This window comes from Lissotriton helveticus, chromosome 12, assembly GCF_964261635.1.
Source record: "Lissotriton helveticus chromosome 12, aLisHel1.1, whole genome shotgun sequence".
Classification (NCBI taxonomy): domain Eukaryota; kingdom Metazoa; phylum Chordata; class Amphibia; order Caudata; family Salamandridae; genus Lissotriton; species Lissotriton helveticus.
Window position 1 is genome coordinate 247123394 of NC_136073.1, and position 26334 is coordinate 247149727.

A 26334-nucleotide genomic window follows, 5' to 3' on the forward strand; every position below is an offset into this window, starting at 1 on the left:
TAGAGGTGATTTTGGGATCGGGTGGGATGAGTCCGAGTGCCGTCCACAGGCTCCTTGTTGGCAAAGGCATAGCACAACTTAATACAGAGGATTATCCAACTTGGGAGGGATTGCTTTTGGAAAGTAATTCCCCTCTTAGCACCTTCAAATCTATTGAAGAGTTGGCCGTTCACCATTGTGAGGCACATCATCTTACCTCCATCTAGAGATAGAAGTACTCCCTAGGGTGTTGAAAAGGTGCTGCACACAGTTGGGCTAAACTGGAAGTAAGGAGGTAAAATGCTTTTAAACAGGAACCCCCGTCTCCTGCATCCTCATACGGGGGAAGCAGAGGACGAGGGTAGGTGCGACAACCCGATCGCACTCAGAAAACGTGAGCACTAAATACCTGGCGCTATTACAACCTATGTGATCCTCCGGTTTGAATCCTCCTTGTTTATCTTAACTATTTCCAGTTTAGCACAACTGAGTGTGGCACCTCTGCCACACCTCAGGGAGTATTTTTATCTCAATTTGGAGGTAGGATTATGTGTCTCACGATGTAGAAGAGAGTAAGGGAAACACAACGACCCTCCTGTTTTTAATACTGCGACCATTTTTAACACTGTGACCACTTAGCAGCACGCATTATGGTGATCTCTCTTGTGTGTATAAAACAGTTGATTGCTATACTGGCAATCTACACTATTTGCACAGTGGCTTCACATTTATGAAGCTTGTGCCACTTACACAATGAAAATTCCTTTTCTCATGCTGCATGCCATGTATTGTGATTGGCGACAATTTCGTTGTACGGGTGTACCAGCCTCTGATTCTTTATGCTGAGAACTTCCCTGAAAGAAATTCTAAATGCAAGCAAGCTATTCTCTTAGATTGGCTCTTCATCTTATCTATTTTTACGTTGTTTATGTCTTGTATACGTCTTTATGTGTCTGGACGCCACTCCAGCACCAGACAAACATTTTGCTCCACATCCTGGTCAATAAGACGCTCTTATGCCTGGAACATGATAATTCTGTTTCCTTTTTCTCTCCTGTCAGGATGGAAAGCCAACATCAAAAAGTAGGTACCGCTCAAAGGACCCTACTTGTGACACATTTGTGGGGTAGGAAGATTCACTCATTATTCCTGTCCAGACGAAGCGCCATAAATCATCCTAAGAACAAGGGGCGCGAAACATGTTGACTGACTAGAGTTGGACCCTAAAGAGGGAACTCACATCAGACTACCAGGGTACTTTATGACCCCATTGGTAGCATTTACCTATAAAAGTTTTTAATCTGACAGGGCGGTCCAGTAATTAAAAGCAGTTGGTGACCTCCCTGACCAGTTTTAACCTACACCATCACACATGAATACCACCCCACCTAGACTCTACCTTGCATTCATCATACATACAGCATAACAATAAAAGATCTCCGCCAAAGTGACCCTTCGGGGGACCTGCTGGGCATTACAGTGCCGGCCCAACAAGGAGCAATAGCCCTATGATGAAGCATGACATCCCTCTGGGATGTGGGAGGGCAACATGAAACAGTCCTGTTGACTGCCACCGTGTATACGCTCGAGTCCTGCACAACCTGTCGATATCTCCTCTTTCTCTTTAGGAACAGTAGCCCTAATTTTTTTGTGACATAAACCAAGGAGAACAGTCACTGGACCTCTCATCCAGCTCCTAGTCCCCCACCTCCTCTCTCTAGGAAATCCTTTGATACACCAAATTTGCTACAACAAGTGGAGACGCGATTTGAAGCCTAGGGACAGGGATCTAGGGTGATGTGGAGGGACAGAACAGGTGGAGACCCAGCTGGGTCAGTCAGTGATTCTGAAACCAGCACAAGTCTAACCAGGGGTCCCATCAGATCCAGGGGACTCAAAGGTTTTTCCCTGAGGAGCCAGATCATCGAATGTCTAAAACAGCTGTAGCATCGCCTACACAGACTCTACCTTCCACAATTCGAAGACTGGCCCAGGAAATTCAGGGTACATCAGCTCCAATTGAGGGGTCTGAGTTGGACGAATGACACTGAGTTGGGTCATTTGAGTAGCAACTGGTCACTCTCTTCCTACAGCAGGAGCAATGGGGAGAGGACTCCCATCTGGACTTCTTATATTTGCGCCAAAACTTTTCCATCGGCTTCTAGAGACCTGGTCGGAGAAAAGGACTTGGCTGGGGACAATCCAAGATTTTGAGAGTGACCCAGCTAATTTCTTGTGCTCTGCAATGTACAACTTTGAGTCTCACTTCCTGATAGTCTTTAGGTGCATCATGGACCATCTAAAGTATGAATTTGAATCATGCTTGAATCCTACACACCAAAGACAGAGGTCATGTAGGTCTATCATGGACATCTGGTTTCTGCAGGTCAGGCTCCATTTGAAACTTGTAGTCTTTAGGGGAGACATACCCTAGTACACTGTACACATTCTGGTAGCTGATAAAGTATCAAAAGAAAATCAGAGAGTAGCAGTTTGGCACTACATCAAAAGGTGCAGAAAAAAAGGAACTGCCATCAGCTTAGGGATGGCGCCCTACATCTGCTCTGATGAGGCTGCAAAAAGTCCAATGGAGCCACCTTCTAGTGTACAACAGCAACCGTTGTAAAGTTTCCATATTCCATCTAGCACCTGCTGGAATTCAAAATGTGTGTACCGTGAGATTATAAGTATTCATCAGAAAAAAGTATTGCTTATTAAATCTTGTCACTCCTGGTTATCAGGTCCACTTTTATAACCAACTACTTGGAAACTAAGTAGAGCCATCAACTGGGATAATCAGTTTAAAAAGTCTGAAATCACGGTACACAGTGTGCCTCTCACCAATGCCCTATACCTTCTTCTCATCTGGTCTCTCACATACACCATCAACTCAATTCAAAATATGGAGTACCTGCAATACTACAACCTTTGATGAGAACTAATCAACTTTGTAGTGTAAAACTAGATGTGATACTTTAAAAAAGAAATCAGACCCTCCTTTGCCTGGAACTTTAGAAGGTTTGCTAACTTATCTTCAGTTTCAATATTTCTGATGGATATAACATTATCCTCAGAATCCTCACCCTATAAATATCCTCCTGGCACCAGACTGGATGAGGAAACCTTTGTCCCACAGTAATAGCAGTCCAGTGCTGCCATATGGCACCCTATGACTCCATGCATAGCTTCTTCAGCACCTTTCAAACAATGTGCCACAAGGGGTGACATAACTAAAGAGGACTGATCGAGGAGACACATGCTGGTGAACAGAGCAGTCCAATATTGTTTTACATTGATCACGGCTAAGCATTGTTGAGCAGGCAAAGTAAAAAGCAAGGAACATCGAAAAGGCAGGACTTGAAAGGGTTTCAGCCCTCAGATTCACAACAAGTCACAAATCTGGACTAGTGGGGTGCACTGACTGATTTGGCACTAGGTTGTTTTGTCAGTCAATATGATATCCATCACTTCCAGTGGAAAAAGTCTCTAGTAGACACCACTCAATCTCCATATGTGCAGATGAAGTGTCTGAGTACTACGAGGATGACCCAGCCATAAATAGCACATGTCTGTCACACCTTCTGCAAGACCCTCGAAAGGAGAAGGACTGGCTGAAGCACTTACAGCAGACCCCAGTACCAGCTGAAATTAATCATTTGTAATCAACAATGTTTATACCGGGTATACTTTAAATAATAATACATTATTATTCAAGTGGCTTACTAGTGTACATTATTCATCTCACACATCAATGAATGAAAAGGAAAAGAAGGGTAAGCTCATTGCATCAAATTAATAGTGTTTCTTGTATTGAATACTGTATCCTAAACAATTCATAAGTAACTGCAGTGCTCGCACATCCAGAAGTGAACAGAAATATAAATGTTGAGGTGTGCAAGGGATTCTAGGTAACAGAACCTGGTAAGAGCCACAAAAGTCACAGCATCCTAGATTCCCCTGGGTGTCTAGATTTAAAAAAAATATACAAGTTTTCTAGGTTACCTAGGTGCCTGCTGAGCTAGCGCCCAAAATCCACAACTAGGCACATTGCAAAAAAAGGGTCAGTTTTCAGTGGAAATATTTGATGTGCCCACGTTGCGTTTTGGGCCGTTTCCTGTCGCGATCACTACGCCTACCCAGAAAAGAGAGGCACCATTTTTATCGGTAGACTTAGGGGAACACAGACTAGTAAAACAAGTGTTATTAACAATTGTCATTCTATGCATTTCTGCCTTCCACATGTAAGACAGTGTGTACAAAATAAGTATTTTTGAAAAATGCCCTCTAATTCACATGCTTGTATGTATGGGACCCTCAAATTCAGATATGTACAAATAACCACTGCTTCTAAACTCCATATCTTGTTCCCATTATGGAAATACATAGGTTCACTTGATACCTATTTTTCACTCTTCATATTTTACTAAATGAATTGCTGTATAGCCGGTACACAATGAAAAACCATCACAAGGTGCAGCTCAGTTATTGACTCTGGGTACCTCGGCAACGAAGAGGTTAAAGATCCTGCCAAATGGTTCACCACCAGAGAACTCCCTTGGTGGTTCAGCCACTGCCAGAGGCAGAGCGCCTCTTGACACAGGGTCCAAGACACCACCCCACATTGCTTGTTGCAGTATCACATGGGGTGGTGTTTTCCATGAGCACCTGCACCAACCTTCCTTTGGTGGTAGGTAGGAAGGCCTTCAACGCTAAGGGAATCATCCTCAACTCCAACAAGTTGCTGTGGAATTAAACCTTCACCAGTGACCTCTAATCTCCACCTCTCCGAGATAGCCTCAACATCCCAGCAGAGATGCATCTGAGATCACGGTCAGCTCTGGGTGGGGTAAGGAGAGGGGCTTGCCACTGACCCAATCGCAATCCAGTTGTCACCACTGCATATTGTTTGTAGTCTCCTCCGAAATCTGGACACAATCTGACACAGTTCCCTGATGTTGCACCCACTGTAATTTTAAGTCCCATGGCAGAGTCTGAATGTGCTATCTGTCAAAGGTCACCAACAGTATTCAGGAATCCAGCAATCCCCTATCAGCCTCAGAGTCAACCGCACAGATTTTCAGTACAGATGCTGGAGCATCAGGATCACAGCCTGAATGTCCTGGACAATCCATTCCGAAGGAAAGGCCCAAAACCATACCATATCCAAAATCTCTCCAATGACTGAGCGTGCATGTGATGAAGTTGTGTGTGACTTCAGCTCATTGATAGTGAACCCCAACAATGTTAGAAGGTACAACACCATCTGCAAGTGGTTGATCAAGGCCTGGGTCAATCCTGCCTTCAAGCTAGTCAGTCATTGAGATAGGGGAAGACTAGTACCCCTGACGTCTGTAGATGTCCTACGAACACTGCAATCATGTTTGTGAACACCTAAGGGAGCACCACAAACTGAAAATACTCCTGGCCCACCGTGAATTGCAGGTAGTGCCTAGTGCCTGCAGGAAAGGAATGTGAAAATAAGCATCCTGCAGGTCCAACACCACCAATCAGTCTCCTGGGTCTAATGTAGACAGTGCATGGGCTAGTGTGACCATCTTGAATTTATCCTTGCACATGAAGGCGCTGAAAGGGTGAAGACCTAAAATAGTATGATGAAGCCCCCCCCATCCTTCTTCAAGACATAAATGTAGCAGGAGTAACAGCCAGTTCCTACTTACAAGGCCAGAACTCTCTCTATGGTCCCTTTGACCAAAAGGGCCTCCGTTTCTTGCCATAAGACGGACTGATGGTCCTCAGTGAGCCAAACTAAAGGTTGTGGAAGGTGCTGCAGGGTAGAAAGGAACAGGAGGGTGTGGTCCCTAGCGACAATTTGGGGGACCCACTTGTTTGTTGTTATGGCTTTTCACCCATAGAGGAAATATCGAATCCTGCCCCTGACAGACTTGTAATGTTTTCAGATTGAGAGTTAGAACGGGAGGCACATCTTTCTTGCTTGGATTTTTTGTTTTTTTCTTCATTTTACCAGAGAACTTTGACCGTGACCTGCTGTAGAATTGACTTTGGGAGCGAGAATGGGGCCTTCCTTTTTTTTATTTCGAATTATCACAGCATGGAATATTCTTGTGCTAGGCAACCGATTTTGGCTTCACAATGGCCTTTGGATTAATCTGGGCGCAATCGCCACAGGCCTTGAAGTCGCAGTCTGGCCCAGGCAACACAAACAGACTTTGTGAGGTATGTCACAGACATCAGTATGTGATAGTCCTTGTACAGTTTGAATCCTGTGGCTTCAGTGGGTGATATTTCTCTTGCACGCAGGATACGTTTCCCTAGGAAAGTCTGGCCAAAGACCAGGGAGAAGCTCCAGATCTATGTCTGAAGGCTCAGAAAAAAGTCACGTCAGCACGCTTGGATGGGACATACTTGCAACTCCGCTCATCACTTCTGGAGGGGAACAACATTGTTGCAGAGCTGCATGACAGCACCTATTGCCATGCAGGAGAACACGTTTCTGTATCCAGTCTTATAGCTGGGTAATAGTCACAAGGTGAGGAATCTGCAGTTAGAAGTGTCCATCAGAAGACGTTGTTTAGGAGCATGAGATCCAGAAGGAATCTGAGAATCCGGTATTCCTCGGCGACCAAGAAGTAAAAAAAGAAAAATCTCTTGTCATTCTCCAAAGGCATCACTTCTATAGCTCTTTGTTTGACTGGGCAAGAACCTCTGCATCCAAAATCGAAGCAGGAGCTGCAGCGCACTTCCTTGTGGGGAGTGGGTGATCAAGTGGTAAGGACAGAGGGAAGATCAGGGATCTTGCAAATAAAGTGGAGCACCTGGAGATCAATCATGGTAGTCTCCCAATTGTTGGTGAAATGGAAGACTCTTCTATGGGAAGCAGGTGATAAGTGTGGTTTGAAGCAGCATATCCTGCAGAGGACAGGGCAGGCTGGAGTTGCTGCTGATGCTATTGGTTTCCCCAAGGTCCATGCTTGCCTCAAAAGAGCCAGTAGACCTGGTGTGAGCACTGTTGCAGCTGAATAGGTTGCCACTGCTGTGAAGGTGGTCCCTTGGAGAATATTCAGAAATACTGGTACTGTTGGCAGAATTGCTCTGAAAGTGTTTGAGGGAAGTTAGCCTTCTTACAGAACAAAGCCAAGTCGGTTAAAGCAGCCGGACATCCCTCGAAAAGCTTAAGGATCACATCCAGGCATGCCATTACAGGCTGACCACCATGGATCAAACCATTTTATATGCAGATTCCAGGCCACAATTAAGGATCTACTTGGAAGCATCAAAACCATTGCTCACCAAATGACAGAAGGGATTCTTCATATGATGAGGAAGGATAATTACAGCCATCTTTCCCATATGCTTAGACGACCATCTAAGAAGACACACTGCATTGTCATTCAAAGGCGCTGAACTGACAGACATAAAAACATTTCAGCCCATGGAATCAAGCCTTTTCGATGCACGATCCAGAGGAGTGTTGGAAATACATCACAATTTTGATTAGCTGTTAAATCTTGGACCACCAAACTCTCCAGTGATGGATGTGTTCATCAGAATTGAAGATTAGAAGGCACTGGCCTATGGGTCTGTCCAATCTGCCTGTGAACTGCCAGTCCTGAGAAACCAAACAGGCTCCAACAGTACTTTAATGAATGGCAGCAGAGGGTTAGGAGCCGCCGAAGAGAGATGCAGGATTTCTGTCAACATGATGGATTTTGTCTCAGCAGTCAGCAAAAGCAACCCCAGCATCTCTTCTGCCTACTCTAACGCAGGTATGAAAAAATAACTTTCTTTGAAGTATTGCCCAAGGGGTAAGGCATGCCCCCTTTAGAGGTGTGTCAAGGCTACTGGTATTTTGCACATTAGATAAAGGCCAACATCTATGTAATGATCAGATAGGTCGTTAGACTCTGAATTATCATCCTTTATGGGCCCATAATTTGTATTGGGCATGTCCAAGTCATTGATGTATGAGCTGAACAATTCCTTCATCTCATCATATATTTGGGCCCCTGGAAGGTGTTGAAACTTCATCAGAAGGATGCTCAAAATCCTTTTGCCACTTGAATAATGTCTGCTGACCTTGAGGGCTGATGTGGCACAGTAATCAGCTCCTAATGATGTTGTGGACAGTGCAGAAGTTAAGAGGGGTGGCATCTTAGTAGACAAGGAGTTCCTTAAAAGCGGTACCAAGGATGCAGCCTGTGGAGGCACAGCCACAGCTGCAAGACTGAGCCCTTCATAGTGGAATGGCTAAGAGAGTTACTGCACCAGATGGAGATGTGGACACTGCAGAAGGCAACAGGGGTAGCATCTTAGTAGACAAGGTCTTCCTTAAAAGTGGCACCAAAGATAAAGTCTGTGGAGGCACGAGTCAGGTGGTGGCGGGGTTTCAGCCAGCAGAATTGCCACAGCCGCAGTATTGGGCTCTCCATAGTGGAATGGCTGAGAGAATTGCAGCACCCTCTTGTAAATATCCAACATGGCTTGTCAAAAAGTCGTGGTCTGGAAGGGGTCAGTGGGAGGAGTTGTAAACTCAGTTTCATCTTCTGCTCTTACAATGAAGAGATCTGTGTCAAGGAACTCCACTGCAGAGTCTCCTCAAGATTCTGCTTGCAGCACCATTCCTGCAAGCAGAATCTTGCAGGATTCTGCAATCCTGCAAGAAAGAGAACATCTCCTTCCTGTGGCATTTTTTGGGGGAGGATACCACCCTTCAGGAGATGTACTTGAATTAGAGTAAAGGAACCTCTTGAGTGTCTTGCAGGCCCCTACCAAGAATAATCTGTCTGTCTGCTTCCTAATGGTCTTTAGGTGCCTAGAAAAAAAGGGGCATGCCGAAGGAGGATGGTCAGATGTCACATACCACATACAGATGTTATAAATCCACCAATAAAATGTTCTCGCCACACCTTAGGCATGGGTTATGTCCAGAGATGTTAGGAGGTGACAACTGAACTAGCAGATGAAGGCTATTGTCTAAGAAAACGCATACCCTAACTGTGCGACAGTAACAAGTGGATGTCAAATTTGACACTTTCATGGTGGCGGAAGATGCATTCTCAGACCCAGAACTAACAGGACCAAGATGGCCATCTAAAATGACAGTTAACTGGGTTTGTCCTTGATTTTCTGTAGAACTTATTGGCTGGGAGGGACGACTGGAACAGGATCAGTAGTACCTCTAGTGAAAGAGGATAAGGCACATGTGAATGATCTTTAAATGCAGGAGCTGCACTGCACCACCATACTTGAGAGGACTCTGTGGCATTTAACTTTGTGAAGATGAAGGACAGCATAGAGGGAATGTTATCATTTGGGTTTGGGAGGAGCAAGGAGGAATTATGCAACTCCTGAACTTGTCAACAATGAGGTCGAAAGGGGTACAGCCAGGGAGAGAAAGTAACCCACACTTGCCCCTAGTAAACTGATGCCAAGCCCTGCCTCACCAAGATGTGGACGAGGCAGTAGGGTGGAAAGGTCTTGTGATATTGGGTGGGTTATGTTTTAAGTGTCAGCTATACCTTCCAACACGACAGCAACAGCTGAATGACTTAAGAGACAGTCACTGCCTGTTTCCTGTGCTTTTGTGGCAGGTGATGAGTATAATAGCGCTGAGAGATCCCCTTGGGCTGAAGTAGGAATTACATCCTAACTCAGGTGATAGTTGAGAAGTCACTGGAATAAATTGAGGTTTAATCCTGTTACCTGTATCAAGGGAGGGAGGCTTGCTCGGCCTCTCGATGCAAACGGTCTGCAGCACAGCACCCAAATTAAGAACAATACTTACACTGAGGCAGTGAACTGGGCTTGATGCAATAGTCTCCAGAGCTGGAGAGAGTTTGGTCCCTATAAGGCAGTTAGCCACTTGTTACTTGGCACCACTTCCCTTCCTAATCAGTGCCACCGCAAGCAGGTAATTCAGAATAGAGGAAAGATGACCCATGACCGGGTGCAATCACCTTTCCCGCGTTACTTGCGCCATTCACGTAGGTCTGTGGAGTAATACCTATATTCTTATCCTTGTACTTATTTCTAAGTATGAAATTCAAATGCTACTGCAGGATTGGTTAACCCCTTACCCTGCATGCAAATGGACATTTCTGAAAGGACCTCTTAGTGATATTACCACATTCAGAGCAAGCATGCACTAGATGACTTTTCCCCAGGCAAGAGAGACAGAGGTTGTGTAGGTCAGCTGTAGAATGAAAATAAATGAGGAATAAAAATAAAAAAAAATGTAAAAAGCTTCAGGCCAGGGCAAGACATATGAAATCATTGAGCACATGAAGAACAGGTTCCAACCCACACTGTCCAGCAGCAAAAAAGCAACTGGCGGTGTTATACAAACATACAAGAAAGAGAAAGTGTGCTCCACATGAGGTTTTCTGTGCAGTACAGATGGGCAAAGCTTTGTTAAACAACTTTTGAAGCAGATCAAATCCCATCTACATTAAGAGTGGGAATGAACCGTGAAGTGGGGTGAAAGACAAGTGATCTTTCTGGTAGATACTTTATATATGTGCAGACTCCTCCCAGTCAGTCAATCAAACTCCTCATTTTCAATATCCTCAGGCACCAGAGTGGTTCTGGAAAAGCTGTCATCGCTTGCCTCCACTGGTTGGTGGCATTCAGCTTCTTCTTTGCTTTGGATACTATCCTAGGCATGATGAAACCGGAATCATATAGATGACACCCCTGCACCTAAGGGCAGTTCCACATCTATTTTTTCACACCCTAAGAGACTAAATACAATTAACTGTTATGCAGTGTACGAAATCTAACTTGGACCCTTAATTTCGTGGTACCTAGCACCACTGTTCAAAACAGCGAAGCGGGCGGCTTGGATGAGACATCTGCAGGTAGACTAGAGTATCAACCAAAAAAAAACCTCTACTGAAATGAAGGTAAGTAACTTGTTCTTATGGTGGGTACTTCTACCTGCAGGTTCATCACATTATGATCCAATATCACAACAATACCTATCCAAAGTGGAGGGTCTGAGGAAATGGTCACACCAGAAAGGCCTGCAGCACAGATCTTGTGAAATGGGCATCCCTGCAGACTTCAGAGTCTAAAGAATAATGTTTGGTGAAAGTGTGGATCAAAGCCCATGTTGAGGCAATGCATTCTGAAACAGGAACTCCTCATGAAAAAACTAAAGAAGTTGCTTTCACCCTACAATGTGGACTCTGAAACCTTTCGAAGGATTATTAAGACAAGGCAAGGGCATAACAGACCGTAATACATCTGCACAGCATCCTATTCTTGACAGCTTTGCCTTTCTTGGCACCTACAAAACCTTTAAATAGCTGATCTGCAGAGTGAAATTCCAGTGTCCTCTCTGTGTAACAGCTGACACCCAATGAGGATCCAAACAATGGAGTATCTCCTCTTCCTTAGTGGGATGAGGTGGAGGATGAAAAGTAGGGTGATAGACTGACTCGAGGAGCAGTGTCACTACTTTTGGGACGTATGTAAAAGATACTTTTCATCTGTAACACACTTTCTGGTGGCAACTATAACTACCTGCACATTCCTCATGTTTTGAGTATCCCAGGTGCCAGTCTGGAACTGGAAACTCTTGAACAGCTCTCTCACTCTGGTAGGGGCGTTAGCTCCATCTCGGCACCGCACATGACTCCCTCATGACGTCAATGTAGCTATAAAGTGCCCCCATCAGCATAATGATTCTTTTGAACAAGCTTTAGGGTGATCTGATGACACTAACAGCCATAAGATAGGCACAGTTTTCGCCAGTATGTTGAAGCCACATCAAGTGAACATGTGATATAGCCAGCCATGTAAAGGAGTTGTGGGTGGATCGGTTAGGACTATGCAGGTAGATATAAATTTCACCAGAAAGCGCGATACTAAACGTAAGTAACTTTTCCTTTCGTTGGATACTTCTGCCTAAAGATTTCTCACCTTTTGAATATATTCCCTTAGCAGTCCCCCATCAGGAGGTGGGTGCATGGTTGGTTAAACCAATAAATCCTGAAGAACTGGGCGAGCGAAGTGACCTTCTCTCCCCCATCCAGACCCCAAACAATAATGCTTTGCAAAGGTGTGGTGGTACACCCAGGTTGCTGCTTTACAGATGTCTGCAATAGGCATGCCTCTCACCAGCGTAGAAAAAGAACACTTGCCCCTGATCGAATGAGCATTAACGCCCTCTGGTGGCTCCTTGTATGCCATGGAATAGCAACGTTTAGTGTACAGAATTATCCACCTCAATATGTCCTCTTATGCACTGCCTCTCTCCTCTTCATCTTTTCAATGCATTCCACAAAGATTTGGTCACCCAGTCTGAGTTCACTGCTTCTTTTCACATAGATGTTGCTGCTCTTTTGGGGTTTAGATGGTGACGTTTTTCTTCCGCCTTCGTAGGATAAGGAGAAGGGTGGTGTGCTTGAAGGGTAATGGAATGGGCCAGGTGGCAGGGGGTAACCTCCTTTGGCAGGAATGCAGCCTGGTTCTCACCACACACGTGCCTGGAAAAAAGGAAGTAAATGGAGACTTCACAGATAAGATTTGTGCTCCACTAACCCATATGACTGATGTAATAGCGATCAGAAAGATCATCTTAGCAGTTAGTAATCTTAAAGGGGAACTGAGCAATAGTTCCAACAAGGAACCCATAAGGAATGTAAGAACAAGGTTGAGGTCCCATTGGGACATAATGAATGAAGTAAGAGGAACTTGTTATTGAGCCTCTTGAAGAATCTGATAACGATGGGTGACTTACAGAAGGACAGCTGATCAGGTAAGCATAGATGATACATAACCTTTAACAGTGCTCACCGCGCATCTTAGTTGGGCCAGCGAAAGGGCAAATTGTAGAATGTCAGATTAACAGGCCTGTAGAAGATCTATGGAGTTTTCACAACACTGTATCCCAAAATTGATCCATCTGCTTGAATAGACTGTGTTGGTGGATTGTCTTCATGAATATAATAAACCATCCACCGCTTTTGGATAGAAAGGTAAAAACACTCGGGTTGCCCCATTCAATATCCAGGCATGCAGATGTTGCCCCTGGAGGCTGTGGTTAAGAACCTGCTTCTTCGACTGCGAACGGAGGTCTACCCTGTAAGGAAGACAGAGCAGAGTGTACAGGAAGAAGTGAATTAGGTCTGCATACCACACCCTACATGGCCAATCAGGGGCAATCAGGATTACTTGGGCCCAGTCAAGAGGAATCTTCTGCAACACACGGGGAATCAAAGATATGGGAGGAAACCTGTAATGAAGAGGAAAGTTCCACCTCAAGCGAAATGCATCCTTCAGTGCTCCCTGCATCAGATACTGGAAGTCACAGAATTTACGGCAGTGAGCATTCTCGTGGGTAGCAAAGAGGTCTATCTGAGGAATACTTCACAGCAGGAAATCGACATGGATTTTCTCTGGATGAAAACGCCACTAGTGGTCGGCAAGATGGCGCTGGCTCAGATTGTCCTCTCATGGAGGTGAGCATTCCATCCAGGTGATTTGCTACCAGGCAGATCTGATGGCCCTGAATCCAGGACCTGAGCCACAGAACTTATTGGCGGAGGAGATGCAACCCTACTCCCCCTTATTTGTTGATGTACCGCACTGTGGTTGTGTTGTCTGTCAAGATCTAGACCAACTCATCGCAAATGGAACGGAGCAACACTTTGACTGCCCGACATATGACTCATAAATCTAGCAGACTGTTGTGACATTTCTGTTCCTCTGGAGACCAGAGGCATCTGATCTACAATCATTCAGATGGGCTTCCCACCCAAGAGAGAGGCTTCTGCAATCACTTTTATCACCAGAGGGAGAGAGTTGGATAACTTTTGTTTTGTACGGTTGCTGTTCACACTCCAACATCATAGATCAGCTGTAGTGTCGCTGGAGATTTTGATACAACTTTGGAGATCTCTGTTGTGTTGGAACCACTGCCTGTGAAGGCACCGCTGGAGGGCTCTCATATGCCATAGTGCATGTGTGACCTATAGAATGCAGGAGGCTATCCGACCGAGCAGACATACGACCATGGAATGATTGCTCCATTGTGAAACATCGGGATCATAGCCTTGAGCTCTCAGTGGAGGAGGTAAGGCTTGAGCCAATGTGTTGTTCATTATTGCCCCTGTAAACAGGATGCACTGAGAAGTCACCAGATGAGGCTTGGGTTTATTGATTGAAATTTCCAGTTAGAACAATGGTGTGGTTGTTGCTTGCAAATGGCGGGCCACCATTTCTGGAGAGCTGGCCTTGATGAGCCAGTCGTCCCGGTAAAAGGATACTGGGATTCCCACCAGTCTGAGATGGGCCACAACCCCCACTGTCACCTTTGGTAAGACGCGAGGGGCAGAATTGAGATCAAACAGAAGAACAGCAAACTGGTAGTGTTCAGATCAGACTGTCAAAAGTCAAGATGCTTCCTGTGTGACTACAGGAAAGGGATATGGAAGTAGCCATCGAGCAGATCAACAGACACCATATAGTCTTCCTCTTCCAGCTCAAGTAGAAGCTAGGGACATCATTTTGAACTTTTCTTTTCGAGGAACCACCATAGAATTCACAGTTGTAGGAACAGACGGGGGCATCACCCTTTTGGGGGATCAGGAAGCACAGAAAGTAGCACTCCTGACCCAGTTCCTGCTTTCAAACCAACGCTATTGCATCTTGAGGAGCAAAGACTGAACCTCTTGTAGAAGGACCAGCAGCTGATCTGGTAGGGGCATATCGGACAGGTAGAGAAAGCGGGGGGTGGGGGTGTTTGTTGGAAGGATAGGGCATACCTCATTCCAATTTGCAACACCCAAAGGTCTGAAGTTATGACCTTCCAAGCTTGTGCAAAGGAGGATACCTATCCTCCAACAGACTATGTGTGTTCAGGAAAGGCAGAACTCAGGCTCTTTCCCTGTGATGGCTGAGGAAGACGAAGAGGAGGAGGAGGTAGAGAGCAGGATAGCCTGTGTTTGACCCTTGCCTAACCCCTTATATTGTTTGTAGAGGGGGTTCGCCTGCTGTTGCTACGTTTGGTGAGCTGCAAATCGTTGATGGCCTCGAAATGAAAAGCCTCTGCTGAAGCCACAAATCTTTCAAAACTGACGGTAGTCTCTAGGTTGTGTTTGGAGAACAAGAGACCTGGCTGTGGCTTTACTATCTTTAAACCGCAGCAAAATGGGTGTCCCCATGGCTCTTGCAACTCAATCTGGGATATCCAGGCCTGACTATATCACTTACTTTGCAGCAGCCTGACCCTCTCAGATGAGCTCTGCGAAATGTTAGAGTAGGTCACCTGAAAGTGTGAGGATGACCACCTGTGCAGAATCTAATACGACATGTACATACCTACCAAGAAGGCAGGTGGCATTTATTGATTTGAGGGTTATACTCTCAGCAGAAACATTTTCTTCAAAAATTGCTACAGCTTCTTTGTTTTCCTGTTGGGTGGTGTGGAGGGAAAATAGCCTGCTGCACGTTTAAAAGAGCAAGTCCTCTGAAGGTGGATGAGCCGATAAGAAGCTGGGATCTTCGGGGTTTGGCTTATATCACCAGGCAATCTGCCTTGAGACAGAGGTGGATTTTGTTGGTTTGTCCCATACGGCTAGGATGGACTCCATCAGTGCCTCACTGAATGGAAATAAGGGTTCCTCTGGGTGGGAGATGGAATGCAGGACTTCATTGAGGATGCGAGATTTGACCACTGTGAATAGGAGCTACAGGTATAACACGTTTGCTGCCCTGCTAATTACTGTGAGATAGGAGATCACCTCCAGTAGAGGAATGCCTGTTAGTAACAATAGTTCTTACTCCAGTGAGGTATCGAGGCCACTGGCAGCCTTTGAACCTGCAAAGTCTGGATCTAGAGATTCTTCCCTTTCATTATCTGCTCTAGGGTCTTCTTGAGGGTCCATCTCCCCATAGAAATATCCACCTTCTTCTAAGAGCTGCTCAGCCTCCCTTCTGGAGTGGTGGGGCACCAACGGAGGTTGTAATAGCAGTGGCATTAACTGTGCCATTGAGTTGGGGTAGGTGACATCGTCTGTGATGTCCTCAAGATGTTTGTGTATGGGTCAGAGGACGAGGAACACTGGATGACAAAGGGAGGTGGAAGCAGTCTGGACTGCTGCATAGTCGGATTCTGATTGGCCCATAAGGCAGAAGGCAACAGCAGGAAGGGCACGGAGATGTAGGACATCTGCAAACTTCCTAAGAAGTATACCATTAGAATAAAGGGACCTGCAGGAACACCAGATGGAATCGTGGTCCTGCTGAAAATGCTGAACAGGGAATATCCCTGAGTATCCAGAAAACTTGCTGTATCATCTGTGGAACTGGCACACATGGGAAGGCATCCCAAGAACAAACCAATGTCTGTCCCTGTTTGAATCATTCAATGGCCAAGGTCCCTTTTTGCAGAAGAGGACTGAGCCGTTAAAGGGCAGGTCCCTTAAATTTGCTTAGACATCCCCCAAGAACCCTATAGAGGGGACTCAGGCATGTCACCTAATGGCCATTTAGGAGCCTACAGAGCAGCATGGTGCTGAGTCCAGTGTCAAGCACACCCTCAGAATTTGCTTGGTTGCTTCCTGCCCATCACTGAAGACCTCAGCAAAGTTGTCTCTAAGATAGTCCGGGAGACTACGTACAACCATCTGTACCCTGTCCCACGATGCATGGGAGAACTTAGTCAAGAGGCAAGATGTATTATGGACTCTAAGGCCAGTTTTACAGAGAACACTTTCTTTTCCACAGTGTCTACATTTTTTTTATTCTAGGTCGGGGAAGTGCATTGGTAAAAAGAACCCCGGATTTTATTTTGGGTGGGACAGCACTTGTGCCACTACGCTTTCCGAAGCAAGCGTGAGACAAGAAGAAGCTGGGATCTCATGGCACCAGCTGATGACACAGAGTTATTTGGTGGCTTACCGCTGGGGTAGAAGATGGCTTGGAACACATTGCTTAAATGGGCTCAAATAGGGCCTAATTAAATGGGATCAATGGATCTGAAGATGATCAAGATGGGTGCAAAATCTCCGTTAAATGATTCACTTTATTTACTTCCATAGGGAGAAGTACCTCCAGAATCCCCAGTGCCTTCCCTACTGCTTTGAAAGAGGCCACCTCAGTAGATGGCGGCCCTAAAGGGCACACACATTCTACCTCCAGGGAGGTATCAAGCTTGCTAGAATTTAAAAGGGCTAAGTAATCTGATGCATCAGTAGGAGTTAGCAAGTTGGCGCTTAACTATGGTCACTGTCATCATGGTGTATGATGTGGGTCATCTAGATTTAGTCAGAATCTGAACCAGAGTTGTCCTCTAGAAACTGGCAATATTCGTCTCTAGGCAAAGGCCTAGACTGAGACTTTTCCCTACATGGTGCTCCCGCCTTTAACCTCTGTGCTTGCCTTCATGAATTAATGAGGATAGCTTTTTTCAGTGGATGAGTTCTGGAGTCAGTGGTGGCGCTGCAAACAGCACCAGTCGAAGAGCTACCAGTAGAGCCTTCAGCACCAGCACAGCTGGAATCGGTAGATGTGAGAAGCTGGGTTTCTGTTGCAGTAAGCCCCCCACTGTTTGCCAAAACTACTGATGCACTATGACTTGATGTGCCCTGGGTCTCTGCCAATCAGGTTCCCAAGGCCTGTGTTCTTTTCCCCAAACTATACCAAACTCAATTGGCACCCTGGCCACAGTACAGCCCCTGGTAAATGGTACCACAAGTTCCCAAGGCACTGTGACCAGAGAAGGCCACTAAGGGCTGCAGCACATATTGTGCCACCCTTAGAGGCCCTATACCTTTACACTCGCACACTGCCTTCGAAAGCTGCGTGTTTTGGTGCAGAACAAAGTGAGAGTCGACATGGCACACATTCCTGTGTGACTAGTAGGTGATGCACTGCGTGAGGTTCAGTGAGAACTTTTATAGTTTACTCAATGAGGTTCTGGGTGCTCTGTCAGGGTGGTGTTATCCGTCCGAACACCATTAAATCATCAAATAGGTCGTGTATGCAGAGATCTGCTAATACATCCCCTGATTAGGCACTCCGGGGGTGATCAATGAATTGATTCATAAACTTGTAAAACTTTCGATGCTTTAATTCAGCAAAAATGTTCAATTTGATATTGGTTGCATATCAATTGGCGACATGTACTTCATACAGGTAATTCTATGAACAATCATCTCCAATGCATTTCGGGCGAGGGCCCTTGATCACGGAGCGCTGTGGAGGAAGGCAAAGTGGACTGGGTAAGTGGAATGCTTTAGGTCGAAATGTCGATCCAATGCGTGCTCAAAGGGTGAAAGTGCAACTGCATGCACCTACGGTACAATATACTAGTGCTCGTAGTGCTACGTGAGGGTAGGGGTTAGTGAGGGGAAAGTTACCACGTGTGGTGCATAAGCGCGTATTTAACAGATAACCTAATGGTAGGCGTGCAATCAAGCAGGGCGAAAGAACTTACTTCATAGTGTCGGGTGGCAGATGCCGTCCGTGTGCTGTTAGTAAACGCTGCGCGGGGTTCCGGCAAAAGCGCACTGATATATGTCGCTGGGGGTTATGACGTGGGTTAAGAGAGTGAAGTAAACGACGGACTGATACCAAAACGGTACGGTCGCGGCCATCTTAGAATGTAGTGAAAGTGACGTGTAAGGTACACTAAAAGATGGGGAAAAGGGAGCAAATGTAAATAAACAGTTACATTTTTAAGTAAACATGATCATCAACCATGACTGATGTGAAAACATTACAGATGACAACTGTATTCGATGCGGTCATTAAGACCGTGTGGCTTCTGGGTCTGTAGTCGATAGATCCATTCAAGTTCACGTTTTAGCAAAAGTTTGTTATTGTCAATACCTTCACCTTTAGTGAGTTTTACTGAACGCAAAATCAAAACTCGTCTTAACGAGCATAAATCAAACATCAGGTTGAAAGCTGAAAAATCCAATGTTGCGATGCACTTTGCAGAGGCTCGACACACCATTGCACAACTCAAATACATTGTGCTTGAGATTCTCACTAAACGTGAAGGTATTGACAATAACAAACTTTTGCTAAAACGTGAACTTGAACCCTTCCTGTCTCCCCTCGTTTTGGCAGGAAGACAGGTGGGAAAAATTAGCCAGCCCAGAAGTTGTGCCCACCTCTGTCAACCCCACCCCTCAGGTGGAAGAGGCGAGTTGAAGCCCGCTCTCAGTGCCCGCCATCTTGCAGATGGAATTATTAAAGAAATGTAAATATCAAAATATATGAATATGTTCATAAGTGAACATTATGTGTTTGAACGATTGATGGGTATATATTATTTGTGTGTATAGACAGACGCTTTGGGCTTTTCCGTTTCTTTATGTATCTTGCTAAGGATTAATTCCTATGAGAAAAATATTAATTGATTCATCTGTTTGAATACAAAGTATAGGTCTAGGACAAATTTTGTCATTCTTACCATCTTGCAGATGGCAGGCACTCCTCAATCAGGATTAGGGATTGTGCTCACTCCCCCACGAGGGGTGAGCACACCAAGGGTGTAGTCACCCTAAGGTCAGTAGCCCATTGGCTACTGACCCGAGACCCCTTAAACGCCCCCTAAATACAGTATTTATGGGGCAGCCCTGTACCAAGAAGGCAGATTCCGCAGCCTAAGAAAAAGGTCAAAAGAAGATGACCAGCAGAGGAGACTGCAGAGAACCACTGACTTGCCATACCAGCTGTCTGCAGGTTCCAGAGATCCTGCGACAAAAGTCACCTTGTGTTACAGCAAGTGACCTCCAGAACCCTGGGAGGACTGACTGCCTTCAACAAAAAATGGATCTCCTGTGAACAGCAGCTCTGTTTAAAAGAAAACTCCCAAGATAGACTCTGAGCCTGCTGAGGAAAAAGAACCCCGCGCTTGGAACCACCTCTGCACCCGTCGCCTACGGCCCCAGTTTGAGTGGCCCACCGGTCCAAGCGAGGTCCCCCAGCACTCCGGAGGCCGAGTCCACCGTGGGTTGGTCCTTCTAGGACTCCCCGACGTTGCCTGCAGCCTCTGCACGGAGACCCCCCAACCGCGAGTAGCCCACTAAGGTGAAATCCAACCTCAGAAGACACCCCTGCATCCAGCTGCCCTGTGCCCTGGGGAAGAGAACCCAAGGTGTACCTACGTCCCCTAGCCCTCCAACTTACAAGCCCAGCTGTTGGTTCTTCCCGGAAGTCTTTCTGGACCGAGCCTGCAGCTGTAAAACCAAAACCAAAACTCACCATTGAAACCAACAGGGCACCTGACGACAAAACAGCACCCTGCACCCAGCCGCCCCTGAGGGTGCACTTTGTGTGCTAAACTTGATCTCCCTTTGCCCTGAGCCTAACACCAGGAGCTTTGCTCCCACAACCCTGTGGCCTGCTCGTAAGCAGACACCAACTGAAGGCCCCCTATCCCCCATTGGATAACATTGGGCCTCAGCACTTTGCACCCGGCCGCCCTAGTGCAGCAGAGGGTGTATCAAGAGTGCATCCTTGACCCTGGGATAACCCTTGTTCTAACCCCAGAAGCTCAATCCCATAGACCGATTACTTACCTGGTAACTGGTAACTTCCTTTCTCTCTATAGGAACCTATTGACTGTTTTTCTCTGAAAAATGTTTTAAATGTGGAGTTGATTTATTTGGAAACCTGAAAAATAACAATTGTGCAAACCTAATTTTACTCACTTTTTCTCTAGGATATGTCCAAGTGTGATATCTAGGCGTATCACACTGAGTAGAAAACGTAATCTAAAACGTAATCTAAAAAGTAACTAAAAAGTAATCTGTACAGTAATTTCAATACCTTGACTTACCTGTATTTCAAACAACTGCCTTTGAACTTGCATTCACTTGTAAACACTGCATAATATATTGCAAAACATTTATTTCACTTATCTGTGCCAGGCTTGGCTTGGTTCTAAAAATAAAATAACTTAATATTTTTAAACAAACAAAATTGGTCTGAGTTCAGTCTTTGAGTATGTGACATCATTTGCTGATTGAGTGTGTACAACAAATGCTTAGCACTACCCTCTGATAAAGCCTTACTGCTCGCCCACACTACCACAAATAGAGAGTAAGGTCCTATCTACTTTTACCTCTGCCTACCTTTGGGGTTCCACTGGACTCTGTGCACACCACACCTCATTTTGGTATATTATATACAGAGCCAGCTTCCAACAATAGGGCACCCTCAAGGGTTTGGGTTGGGGAATAGCCAGCTGGCGGTTGTCCAGTTTGAGTCTTTGTAGGTACCATGGGGCCCATAGGCACGCATTCAGAGCCAGGACTCCACAAAACAACGTCAACATGGCCTTTGTGAATGCCAAAAATCAAGATTGCCATGATTGGTGCTGGCACTGGGGCTAAAACTGGTTTAGACGCGGGATGACCACTACCACCTCCAGTTCTGAGGAAGACACAGCAGCCTGAGAAGAAGAACAGCACCAGGACCTATCCCTCAAGTGGGATCAGTGTCTTGATGCTGAATACCCCCTCCTGCACCGTTTCTTGGGCTTCCACTTTTTTGTATGCAGTAGAATGACAGGACCTGGAGCATGACCAATGCCAAACATAGTGCTCATCACGAGCCCACTCCATAATGCGATTTGCCGCCTGCTCCTTTACAACTTTGGAATGTACGAAGTCACATTGATCGCATGACTTCAAATCGTGCTTGGGCCTCAAGCACATTTGTCCACAGCAGGAACGTCAGGGTTTGAAGCCTGAGTTTTTAGATGGAGGTATTATGTGTAGCCCTTGAAAAACATTTTTGGCGAGGTCACATTGATCGCATGACTTCAAATCGTGCTTAGGCCGCAAGCACATTTGTCCACAGCAGGAACGTCAGGGTTTGAAGCCTGAGTTTTTAGATGGAGATATCATGTGTAGCACTTGAAAAACATTTTTGGGTGAAAAAAATGTCATAGAGAGCCACAAGATCCATGTCAAGGTGCAGAAAAAGGTGCTGCAGTAGCATCAGTAAGGAATATGCTACTTAGCAGTATGCATCTGTTCTTGGCATGTAGGGCTGCTGACATTTATATCTATGCATAGATCGCCGCCTAGTGTTTGGTCCGGATGATTGCACATTTTTGTCTTGGAAGAGTCTTCGAAGTATCACGAGATAGGTGGCTCCTCCCCTGGAGTACAGTGCGCATGGGCATCCACTCCATGCTCAGATTGTTTTTCGCCATTGTGGCAGAGATGGAGTATGATACAGTAAGTGATGACCATGCTTGAGAATAATTATGAATGTTACAGCTGCGACAGGCAGCGGGGAGGAGGGCGGGCGATATAAATGTCAGCAGCCCTACATGCCAAGAACAGATGCATACTGGTAAGTAGCATATTCCGTTCGAGGCATGTGGGCTGCTGAATTTATATCTATGCATAGAATAAATAGTAGTACCCTCCTTAGCGGCGGTTGCCTGTGCCAGCTGCAGCAGTCTGAAAAAGAGTTCTGAGAACAGCCTGACCTACAGCAGCTTGCTGTTTGGAGTGTACATCCACACAGTAGTGTTTGGTGAATGTGTGTATGGTGGTAAATGTGGCTGCTCTGCATATATCCTCTAGAGGAATGTTACCTAGGAAAGCCATGGATGCCCCTAACTTGCGTGTGGAATGCGCTCGTGGGGGAACTGTTAATGTGCGTTTAGCCTTTTGATAACAGATTTGGATGCACTTAACAATCCATCTGGCTATACCTGATTTTGAAATTGGGTTGCCTTTGTGCTGCGGAGAGAAGGCAAAAAACAGTTACTGAGTTTTCCTGAAATCTTTAGTTCTGTCTATATAATACAGGAGAGCCCTTTTAACATCTAGTGTATGTAGTGCTCTGTTTGCCACTGAATAGGATTTGGGAAGAATACTGGCAGTTCAATAGTTTGGTTAATGTGGAATTGTGACACTACCTTAGGCATAAATTTAGGGTTGGTACGCAGCACCACCCTATTAGCATGAATTTGAATGAAAGGCTCCTGAATAGTGAGGGCTTGCAGCTCACTAACCCGTCTTAGCGATGTGATCGCTACCAGAAAAGCCACTTTCCATGTTAGAAATTGTATCTCACAAGAGTGAAGAGGTTCAAATGGTGGACCCATGAGTCTGGTGAGAACTATGTTTAGATTCCAGACAGGCGAAGGCGGGTGTCTTGGAGGAATTACCCTTTTGAGTCCCTCCAAAAAAGCTTTAATGGCAGGCACTTTGAAAAGGGAAAGGTGCTGTCTGATTTGAAGTTAAGCAGCCATTGCTGCTAAACGTATCCTGATGGAACTGTATGCCAGATTGCATCTGTATAGGTGCAATAAGTAACATATCATGTTTTGCGTTGATGCATCTAGCGGATTTATGTTATTATTGGAACAATAGACGACAAAACGCTTCCATTTTGCCGCATAGCACGCCCTGGTTGTAGGCCGCCTATCCTCCTTGATGATGGCCATACAGTCAGGGGGCAGGTCCAGGTAGCCAAACTCTATGACCTCAGGAGCCATATTGCAAGGCTCAACTGTTGCGGATCTGGGTGCTGAATGTCTCCATGGTTCTGAGTGAGGAGACTGGGTGTGAGCCGTAGTCGCTGGTGGGGCACCGCTGAAAGTTCTAGGAACGTGGTGTACCATGCTTGCCTTGCCCACGTTGGAGCAACCAGGATGAGGGTCATGGAGTGCTGCCTCAGTTTGCGCGCTACCAGCGGTATGAGCGGTGCTGGAGGAAAAGCGTACGCAAATCTGTTTGACCAGTTCATTCATATTGCATTCCCCTGAGACTGCGGGTGTGGGAACCTGGCGGCGAAGGTGTGGCATTTTGCGTTTTCTTGAGTGGCGAATAGGTCTATTTCTGGATGACCCCACTGCTGGAAATACGGTTGTAGCACTGAGGGATGGATCTCCCACTCGTACATTTGATGGCTGTGTCTGCTGAGCAGGTCCGCCATCTGGTTGTCCTTGCCCGGGAGGTGTTCCGCCATGAGGAACATGTTCCTTTGAATGGCCCACTTCCACATGCACTGTGCTGGGTGTGACAATGGTGGAGAGCGTGTCCCTCCCTGTTTCTAGATGTAATACATTGCAGTCATGTTGTCCGTCCGGATCAGCACGACTTTGTTGCACAAATGCAACTTGAATGCCTTCATCGCCATGAAGATTGCCATCAGTTCTAGTAGGTTGATGTGCATCTTTCGCTGCTGTGTTGTCCATAGGCCCTGCACGATGTACTTGAGGACATGCGCTCCCCAGCCCTGGAGAGATGCGTCCGCCGTCAGCACTATCTGTGGTACAGGCTCCTGGAACGGTCGTCCCCTGCAAAGGTTTTGTGTGTTCCACCAATGCAGAGAGTTGTATGCACGACCGGTCACCAACACTAGGTCTTTCAGCTGTCCATGAGCCTGGTTCCACTGTTGCGCCAAGCACTCCTGAAGCGGACGCATGTGCAGCCTCGCGTGTGGGACTATAAAGATACAGGAGGCCATCATGCCTATTAGTTGCATGAACACTTGCGCTGGGAGTGAGTGTTGGGGCTTGAATTTTTGAATGAGCACCTGCATGCTGTTGACTCTTGCTGAGTTCGGCTGTGCTGTTGATGTCAGAGTGTTTATTTCCACGCCTAAGTACTGTTGGACAGGTGCGGGTTGTAGATGGGATTTTTGGTAATTGAGGGAAAACCCTAGACTGTGTAGGAGGTGAATTGTGCGGGACATGTGGCTGGCACATGGCTGGGCCGACTTTGCTTGGACAAGCCAGTCGTCCAGATATGGATAGACATGGATGTGTTGTCTCCGAAGGTGTGCAGCTACTGTCGCTAAGCACTTGGCAAACACTCTGGGGGCAGTAGTGACCCCGAAAGGCAGGACTTTGAACTGGTAATGCTGGTTGTTGATGGTGAACCTGAGATATTTCCTGTGACTGGGGTGAACGGGAATGTGGAAATATGCATCCTTCAGATCTAGTGTTGCTAGGAAATCTCCCTGACTGAGCAATGGTAGAACTTGCTGCAAAGTGAGCATGTGAAAGTGTTCTGACAGGATGTATTCGTTCAGGGGTCGGAGGTCCAGAATGGGCCTGAGAGACCCGTCCTTTTTTGGGATTAAGAAATACAGTGAGTACACCCCTGTACCTTGTTGTTCTAAAGGCACGAGTTCTATGGCCCCTTTTTGCAGCATGGATATGACTTCTTGCTGCAATAAGTGCATGTGCTCTGCGGACATAGGACGGTGCCTTGGCGGTATGTTGGGTGGAGCGGATGTTTGTTCCAGACAATAACCGTGTTGTATAAGTTGTCTCACCCACCTGTCCGTGGTAATGCCTGCCCAGACTGGCAGGAACTGCTGTAGTCTTCCCCCGACCGGTGTTATATGGTCTGGGGGCAGTGACAAGACGTCACTGTTTATTAGTGGCGGAGGACCTGGCATTGTTATTTCCTCGTCCTCTGCCCTTGGTACTTTTCCCACGGTATCCACCTCTATTGTTTTTGTTATAGGTGGTTTGTGTGCCTCCTTTGCTGTATTGGGTTTGTTGCGACGTTTGTCCTCTAGACGCTCCCCTGCTACCGGAGCGACGAAAGGAACAGCCCCTGAACGGCTGTGACTGCAGAGCTCCCATGGATTTTGCAGTTTCTGTGTCTTTTTTAATTTTCTCTAAGGTGGTGTCTACCTCAGGACCAAAGAGAAAGTCAGGGTTAACTGGCTGATTAAGCAGTTGTTTGGATCTCTGACTTGAACCCAGAGATGCGGAGCAGGCATGCCTCCTAAGCATTACACTAGTGTTAATGGCCCTAGCTGCAGTGTCAGCTGCATCCAACGCACATTTAATAGATGCGTTTGAGATTAACTTCCCCTCCTGTATGAGCATTTCCGCCCCCTCCTTATAAGCATCAGGCAGGTGTTGCAGTAGCTGCTCTAGCGTGTCGTAGTGAGCCCTATCATATCTTGCTAATAGGGCCTGTGTGTTTGAGATTCTCCAAATATTAGCCGCTTGAGCTGCCACACGTTTGCCAGAAGCTTCCAAGATTTTGGATTCTTTGTCCGGAGGAGGAGCATCACCACTTGTTTGAGAGTTTGCTCTCTTTCGAGCACTAGCCACCACCAAGGAGTCCAGAGGGAGATGTCCTTTGATATACGTAGGGTCCACAGATGCAGGTCGGTACTTCCTCTCAATCCTGGGGTTTATTACCCTTGCCTTTGTTGGCTCTTTAAAAATGTCACTAGCATGTTTGAGCACACCCTTGAGCATAGGCAAAGTTTTTACCGATCTTTCTGAGGTAGAGAAGGTATCAAACAGAAAGTCTTCCTCCACGGGGTCAGTGTGCATGTCCACATCATGGTTAAGGGCTGCCCTTTCAATCAAAGCGTTAAACGCAGCAGTATCCTCAGTAGGCGATGTTTTGACCGCATAGG

The 26334-nt window shown here is 46.2% G+C and overlaps 1 protein-coding gene across 1 annotated transcript in view; it reads right to left on the reverse strand.

The window, feature by feature from the left end:
• FANCA (FA complementation group A) overlaps positions 1 to 26334 on the reverse strand; it is a 674778-nt gene that overhangs the window by 161630 nt on the left and 486814 nt on the right. The gene's annotated exons all lie outside the window — the stretch shown is intronic.